Raw genomic sequence first — 8,539 nt, forward strand, 5'->3', positions numbered from 1 at the left:
TATACGACACTTTCGTTCATTTTGAGTCTAAATGACACTTGAAAAGATGATTTTGCCCCTCATGTGGTATGTGTGCGCGCGTGCGTGTGCTGTTGCGTGTGTGGGTGCACGCGCACATGTGTGCTGCCGCTGCATGTGTGTGTGCATGTGTGCTGCTGCTGCATGTGTGTGTGCAGGTGTGCTGCTGCGTGTGTGTTTGCTACTGCGTGTGTACGTGCGCGTGTGTGTGTTGTTGCGTGCCTATGTGTTGCATGTGTGTGTGCTGCTGCGTGTGTGTATGTGGGTGTGTGCTGCGTGCGTGTGTGTTGCTGCGTGTGTGTGTGTGCACGCGCGCGTGCGTGTGTGTGCGCGTGCGTGTGTGTTGGTGCATGTGTATGTGTTGATGCGTGTGTGCTTCTGCTTTCGCACTGTGCGTGTGTGCGCTATTGCCCTCCACACACATACCACATGAGGGGCAAAAGAGTCTTTTCAGGTGTCATTTAGGCTTAAAATGGACGAAAATGTTATATAGGGAATAAAATTTAAAATTTGTGTCAAATAAAGAAGAAAAACTTTTTCAGTGTCAAATAAGGAAGCAGATTTTAAGATAGTGTCAAATAAGAAATTTTCTCTAATATAAAAGCGTTTTTAACACGAGTGTGATGTCTAAAACGCTTTATATTATGGACGGAAGGAGTACTATTAAACAAACAAACTATTCTTTTTTTCCTTCAAGACACCCACCAGTGTACCTAGCCTGATTAGCACTGCTAAATTAGACTCCTGAATAAAATCTAATGGTTATGATTAATTTAATCTTGAGTCATCAAATGTACAATTAGCAATTTAAATAGTATACGACGGAACGACTCCGCCCGTAGAGGAATATTCCGTCCCACTAATCCACGAATCGATCTTCTTCTGTAATCCCAAAAATGCTATACCTACATAACCAGTTACGTAAAGCTAAGTTTCTTTCCATCTGAACTAACCATCCCCCCCCCCCCCCCCCCCCCTGATTTTCAGGGGGTGGGCCTGGGCCTTTTTGCCTTCCAATGAAATTAGGCAGCTCAGATTGTAAGTAGGTTTCGTAACGATTGTTATGTAGGTGTAGCAAAGCTCCTGTAATCCCTCCATGTCAATTTCACCCCTGCCAAAAATTCCTCCTACGGAGGCACGCGCACCGCCTCTACGCAACGCCTTCTTGGACCCGGGAAATCGGAGATTGCCGCTCCGCCGGACTCCGGAGCTCGCCGGAGGCACCTATCGGTTCTCGAGGTCTTCAAACGGAGCCGGAACAACACAGGCACCGATGGCCACTAGACATAGCCAGTGACTGCCTCAATGGCGCTCGAGGCCTCCAGCGTCGTGGACGACTTCAAGGCCTACGAGCGCGGCACCGGCATCACCATCTTTGTTCCCACCATGAAGCCTTCGCGGGACTCCCTCCCACCACCGACCGCCTCCAATCCCTCCCGCTGGCCGCAAGGCCATCGTGCTGCACTCCTACTACCAGCTCGGGAGAACGTATCTGGTGAAACGAGCAAACTGGTGCACCAGATGCTCCAGCGATACATGGGCCGTTGGATTCAAAATAGAGGGACAGGATTCAGTGAGATGATGGGACTGCTGGCACATTTGCAGAACAGTCCTTGCAGTGCAGTTAAATGCAGCGATTTGACCTCACCATATCCAGATCGTGTTCTTCCCCTTGCCAGATTCTGTACCAGTGCAGCCGCCTGGTGCTATTGTTAAGGTCCAGCGAGCTCAAGAACTGATCTCAGATCTTCACCAAAATCAGTATTCTCTCTCTCTCTCTCCCTCTTCTGTACCACTCCAACAGGCAAAATAGGTTAGTAAATTTCGCTTGATCTCTCTCAATCATGTACCAATGGAGCGTCGTCTCACTGAAATCCAGATGGGTGATCTGATTTGTTGAAAGCAGTGCCTTGATTTCGTCTTTCGCAGCAGCGCCTCGTTGTGAGGGCATACTCAATCTACCACTAACGCCGCCGGTGGCACTATCCAACTACAGCAGCTCAAGGATCTAGATCTAGGTCTGTATGCTTCTTCTCAAAAGGCATCTTTTTATTGATTAAGATTTGGAATAGTGCGCTGTCAGCACAATATTTAGGTATGAGCTACGAGTATATTTCTACGATCTTCATGCAAATTACAAGGGATGCACTCCCTGTTTGGATCCTTTATTCGTAAACAATATTAAACAGAACTTGTACTTTACAATGTTCAACTGAACTTCGTGAAAGCATTAACAAGTTCATCTTCCTGATTTTATTATCTACAGTAGTTCATCTTTTGGACAAAACTGGTTTTTTTCAGTCTCCTATATACAATGTATACTAAACCATGACTTGCAGAATGTCGGTGTTCCTTACAATCCATTGCAAAACCTCATATATTGTTCCCTATAATTTGTTTGAAAAAACATGATATAGTAGTGAACTGACCTTTTTATTCTATAAATGTGATACTTTGGGATCCCTGTTTTATCTGGTAGCAAATTTTTAGTAAAAGACAATCCAATGTTAGTTTCGCATAGAGGATAGAGCTGCCTATGATTGCTTATGTGATTGCTATGAGATTCATAACCTATGTTAGTTTCAATGGATTTGCAAGATGGGGTGTCACTCCAAAGTTTGGCTTGGCTCATTACTATGTTGGAAGGTCATTATGGAGTCTTATTGCCTGGAGCTGGTAAATCTGTTGAAGATGCGGACCGCAAACAGGGCTGCAATTCTTCATGTTCTTATGCAAATCAGAAGCTGCTTTTGACATTGACAAGGCAGGTAGCCAAAGTTGTTGCATCCAAGAATTATGCATAAAACAATGCATCGCCATTTCCTGCTCTTGGTTGCATATGTGGCATGTCCCTGGTTTGGAAGCACACCCTTGTACCTTATTATCATCTTATTTAGGTTGCGAAATTGATTCCTTCAGTGGATAGAATTTCATGCTCACTTTATTTGCATGCCACTGTACTGGAGGATTTGTTTTAGAAACTATATGACTAGATATTGGTACTGATTTTAATTTGAGGTAATATCACAGCAACTTATTTCATATAATATTTAGGTACACTTTCACTTTATTGTTTTCATCTAATATGTTGGGGCTATTTTTGACAAAAAAGATATGAGATTATCATATTTTTTCAGAAATCTGAATGCAAACTTGTTGTACCTCTTTTTCTTCTGTTTTTCGTTTTGAGTTATTGTCCCTTCCTCCATCTCGCTATCCTTTGCTTCCCAATAACGACTGTTTATACTATATAGCTGCAGTGAAGAATGACATATCAAGATTACTTACATACATATTGTCAGGCCACATAAGCCTCTTCCGCGACCACTCATTGGCAGGTAAATATTTCTATATCATGTTTTTTATGGTTGCTCCAGAACTGACTATTCGGTGATTATTCAGATTCAGGACCATCTTTCATGCTCCAACAATAGTTTGCCTTTGATCTTCAAATCGATTAGTTGAAGGCATGACCGGATAATCTTCAGAGTAGGAGTCATCTTCATATGTCTCCTAGTTGGCAGCTCATGAAACTGATAATGTCACCTCCCATACTAGTACAGATCATGTCTGGTTGTCTCAGACTCCGATTTTTCTGGAACCATGTAATCAGCAAGAAAGTACACTTGGTAACAAAATTTAGTATGCGGCTTGTTTGTAGTTTAGAAGGGCGGTTGCTGTACAATTGATGTGTATGCTTGTGATGTCTCAATGTAAAAGATGTGATGTTCTTCCATAGAAGCTTCTAAAGATCTTTGGTTTAGTTGCAAAACAACATCTGCTTCTCTGATACTTTTTTTAGGAAAGAGGCCACATCTGCTTCTCTGCTTATCTGATACAGTACTTCTTAATATTGTTGAGCATTCCAACTGCGTGAAGAATCAATTTGATTTTTTTTGTAATTTTTGCTAAAGTCAGCAATGGGCAATCACACAACAGTTAGATTAGCTGATACAAGAGCACAACTTGTCAAATTCCTCAGCTTGTTTAAAACAGAAGCTCGGTAGTACAGAGCGACCTGGAGTAGTAGCACAGAACAGAGGAAAAGCGAGGTAGACGAACTAGCCTTGGGAGGTCCATCCGATATATTAAGCTAGATTTGAAGGTCTGTTTTGCAAATGTACCAACAGCTCCCCTTACAGATGCATCTTGCCCCTTGATTTCGAATCTAATGGCCCATAACCTGGTGGTGCACCTGGTGCATGAGTCCGTCCGTTTCACAGGATACGTTCTCCCAGCTCGGCTCCCCCTCGAGTCCATCGTGGATCCCGTCCAGCCCACCCTTGCCATCCAGTGCACCGAGGCCGTCCTCTTCAAGCTCAACATCACACGATTCAGCGGCTCCGGCGCCATCGATCCCGGCGTCATGCTCGACCACCCGCACGGTGTTTGAGTCATCCCTAAAATTTTGATTACAGAGACTGGCTGGATCCTCGCTGTTAGTTTTTTTTCAAATAAGCAAGAAATTCAGCGTGCTTTGAAGCCTGAGGGAATCGCCAATGTTATGCACACTTGTCCGGCACGTAGTAGTATGTATTTGTACCTGTATGCATTGGTCAATTTTCATACTTCGAGTCGCATAATGATCCTTTTCTTTTTGACTTAAGGAATAGTCTAGACCTCAGAAACTAATCCCATCAAGCATATCTCCAAGATGCTTTAAGTTTTTGGAAAAGTTAGCTGGCGACCAATCGCTGAGAGAAGGGTGGCAAGCAAACCCTTTTTTATGGCAGTTTTAATTCTGATACGAGATCGACCGATGGAAGTTTAGAAACGAAAATTGGCTTCTCTAACAGAAACCGCCATCATCACTCCGAAAAAACTGCCACCGAAATTGTTCTAAATGCTTCTCTAACAGCAAACCCTTTTTTGCCTTTTCTTTTATTGTTTATGTTTTTATTTTTCCTTCTTTATATTAATTCAGGATTTCCCAAAATTCCGAATTTCAAAAAATTGTGAGTTTTGAAAAAATATGTTTGCAAAATCATAAAATGTTTGTGAATTCAAGAAATGTTCACCAAATCATAAAAAATTCACGGATTAAAAAAACTGTGTGATTTTAAAAAATTGTCCGCATATTATAAAAGAATTCAGTATTTTCAAAATATATTTGGAAAATAAAAATGTTCTTGGTTTTGAAAAATTATCGTGTATTCAAAACATATTCGTGATTTTCAAAAAATTCCATGAAATTTTATAACATGTACACAAAAATTCAAAAAAAACATCAATTTTGGATCTTGTTCCCCAATTTCAAAAATAGCTCATCGATTCAAAAAATGTTCGCTGATACCAAAACTGTTCATGAATTCGAAAGTTGTTCATTCATTTCACAAAATGTTCTTCTAAACAAAACAAATGTTTGTGAGTTTCAAAATGTGTTCCCAAATTTTTAAACAATATGCTTGTTGATTCAAAAATATGTTTGCCGATTGAAAATATTCCTAGAAATGTTCACGAATTCTTAAAATTTTCACAATTTCATAAAATGTTCAAGACTTTGTACAAAATGTTCGTGAATATGAAAAAAAAATTACGATTTCAAAAAGATATTGAATTCCAGAAATGTTTACGATTTCCAAAAAATATTCAGGAATTTTAAAGGTGTTCACAAAATGGAAAAGGTAAATTGAAAAAAACGAACTTAAAAAATAAACAAAAAAGAAAATTTTAAAGGAAAAGGGAAACGTTTGCGATTTCAAAAAATGTTCATGATTACAAAAAGTATTTAATTCCAAAAATGTTTACGATTTCAAAAACTATTCATGAATTTCAAAGGCGTTCGCAAAATGAAATCTAAAATTTGAAAATGAAAAGGGAAGGGACAAATACAAAGAAAAGAAAACCAAACTTGAAAAAAAAACCTTAAACGAAAAAAGAAAATTTAAAAGAAAATGTGAAATAATAAAAATAAAAGCGAGGCAAAAAAGGTTCATTTCCCAAAACCGGTGTACACTAAACTGCTGATGTGAGGTTTATGTAGACCAGTGGCTTAATGTTGATTTCCATATTGTTTGAAATTGTGCTCATAGAGATTTTTTTAAAAATATCATGTGGTCTATTTTAGTAGTTTTCCATGAGATTGCTCTAGATATGTAATAACCCGGATTTTTAGGGTTATTATTATTTTTTGTTCTGAAGTTAAGATGAATAATTAAATCTGTATTATTTCTTTAAACAAATGATTGAGCACTGTTTCAAAGAAATATAATAGACATGTATTTTTCTCCCTGCAATAATAGATGGAATATCCACACAATCAGATAGGGTGTGCATTTGTGCACGTGAGACTAGCATCCATGCACTCACATGGTGGTGTTTGTATGTGGTAGTAGGTGGTAGTATAATCTAGATAATTAAGAGAGTTAACATGGAATTAGACTAGATGGATTTGGGTCAGGTAGAAATGATACTTGGTAGATATTTCCTAATACGAGTGCTCCAAGTCAACTAGGTACATGCATGTAATCATGAGGAAGAGGCAACGTGGCTTGGTTCTAGAGGATATGCATGCATATGTCAGGTGTTTAGAAAACTCTAGTGAATCAACTACACGTACAGGAGAGGAATGGAAGCAAACGTGGGTAGATGCATGCATCGGCTGCATCGCTAGAAACCCAAGTTTCCTACGTGGGCTGCAACGTGGCCAAGTACTAGAGGAACGTAGAAATAGAAAATAGAAGTCAGCTTTTACGTGTCCTATACGTGGCCATTTCTTAGTGCTTAAGTGAGAGCCATGCCAAGATATTTTAGACTTGCACGGGTGCTTGCCTCATATAAATAGCTGCGGGTCACGCTGCTCAAAGCACAGCTCTGAGAGAAAGACATAGACACTGGAGGAGAGAGCCTGAGAAAAAGAAAGACACCGGAAAGATAAAGAAGAGAGATGAAGAATTCATGCATGCATCCATATTTGGAGAAGAATACAGCGTTTAGGTGCTGCTGGAGGGAAGAGCCGAGCCATACATCAGAAGAAATATGAGTATATGTGTGTTCGTCAGATTTTATACAAAGATGATGGAGTTTCATCTTCTGGCAGAATATTATTCTAAAGGAGAAATCATATTATCTGAGGCAAGTAGCTGCTTTGCTAAACTTCTTGGTCTCGCATTATTGTTGTCTTCCTTGATTATCTGATAATATTATTGCACCTTGATCTTTGTTGATCCTCTGTTGATCCTTGAGAGAGGAATGTGTTGTCTTCATAATCCATTTGTTGATGGAACCAGAGTATTTTGGAGGAACTCATGAAAAGTCCTGAGTGTATTGTCTTTGACTGATAAGATTCAAACGCATATCCATCTATATTGGTGTCACGACGGCAAACGTATTGTACCGGTCACAGTTCAGGTATGGGACTGTCTGAGTTCTCCGCTAAGAACGGCACTCGTTCGGAAGCGTGTTGATGATGGATCCGTAGGAGCGATCGACACTAGTAAGTCGAGTGGTCGGTTCTTGGAGGAATAAAGAGCTCTGCTCTTCTCGAACCTGTGTGATTCTAGTCGAGGCTGTCGACGTCAGAGTACCCCTCTTAAGAGCGTAAATGTGTGAAATTTCACCCATGTGACTCTCGGGTTGGGAAGCTTGCAGCCATGTGTGACGCCAATAATTTCTTGGTCTATTTTCATTATATCTGGTTATGTTGTTCTTTTACCTATTTCCAATGAAATTGGCCCCAGCAATTTGTCACGCTATTTATGCTCCTTTAGATACAGTCAACCTGTTGTTACTGTATCAATATCCTTAAATTCTACTCTTGTTGAATAGTAAAGTATCTACTTGCTGAGTATGACTTGTCGTATTTACCCTTGCTTTCTCTGTTTTTTTATATGCAGACGATGTAACATAAGCATGTTTAGAAGATGTCGTCATCTAAAATTAGGCTGGACCGGTGGGTGGGAAGCGACTATAGGCTGATTTATTTGAGATGTTGTAAATGTAAAGAATCTGTAAAAGCAAATTTATGAACCTTTGTGATCCATTGTTGGTTAATGCCTGCTTAATCACGCCTTGCGTGACTATAGTCTTCCTGGGCTATAGGCGCGCGGCGGCTGTCTCGCCTAGGCCCGGTCTTGGGGCGTGACAAGATAGCTCAAGAATTTGGGCGGCTAAGTCTATGTCTAGGATTTACTTAGTTTCTGGAAAGAATTTATATATCTTGGCGTTGGGAATAATTCGTTGTCGACAAGATCAGTTTTACGTGGACACCGCGGCCATCAACAGCAAGGGTGAGAAAAAAAATATAAGTGACAACATGATGGGCCATCGTGTTAAAATAGAGGACGCTCATATGTCGGGGTATCGAGCCATACTTATTTGGTTAGGATATAATATTTTTGTCTCCCGTTACAACGCACAGGCATGTTTGTTAGTATAATAGAATAACTACGATGTGAGTGAGAACCGCGGGTTTTTCTTTGGTCTTAATATTTTTTTTTGCATGCATTTTATTATGTCTTTTTTAGAGGTCTATAGAAGGCTTGTTGGACCATATCCATTTGACATCATCTGTCCCTTTAGC

At 40.1% G+C, this 8,539-nt stretch overlaps 1 long non-coding RNA gene across 5 annotated transcripts; it reads left to right on the top strand.

Moving 5' to 3' along the window:
* Positions 1-1,572: 1,572 nt before the first annotated feature.
* LOC125555401 lies at positions 1,573-3,724 on the top strand. 5 transcript variants are annotated; one of them, XR_007304693.1, is made up of 5 exons: positions 1,573-1,831; positions 1,925-2,036; positions 2,617-2,786; positions 3,273-3,356; positions 3,421-3,720. It is a non-coding gene; the product is annotated as an uncharacterized LOC125555401 (long non-coding RNA). The 5 variants fall into 5 exon arrangements; XR_007304692.1 differs by having other exon boundaries at positions 1,618-2,036; positions 3,421-3,718; XR_007304690.1 differs by having other exon boundaries at positions 1,628-1,831; positions 1,925-2,786; positions 3,421-3,724.
* The last annotated feature ends 4,815 nt before the right edge of the window (positions 3,725-8,539 follow it).

The sequence above is a fragment of the Triticum urartu genome, chromosome 5 (genome assembly GCF_003073215.2).
Source record: "Triticum urartu cultivar G1812 chromosome 5, Tu2.1, whole genome shotgun sequence".
In the NCBI taxonomy this organism is placed as follows: Eukaryota; Viridiplantae; Streptophyta; class Magnoliopsida; order Poales; family Poaceae; genus Triticum; species Triticum urartu.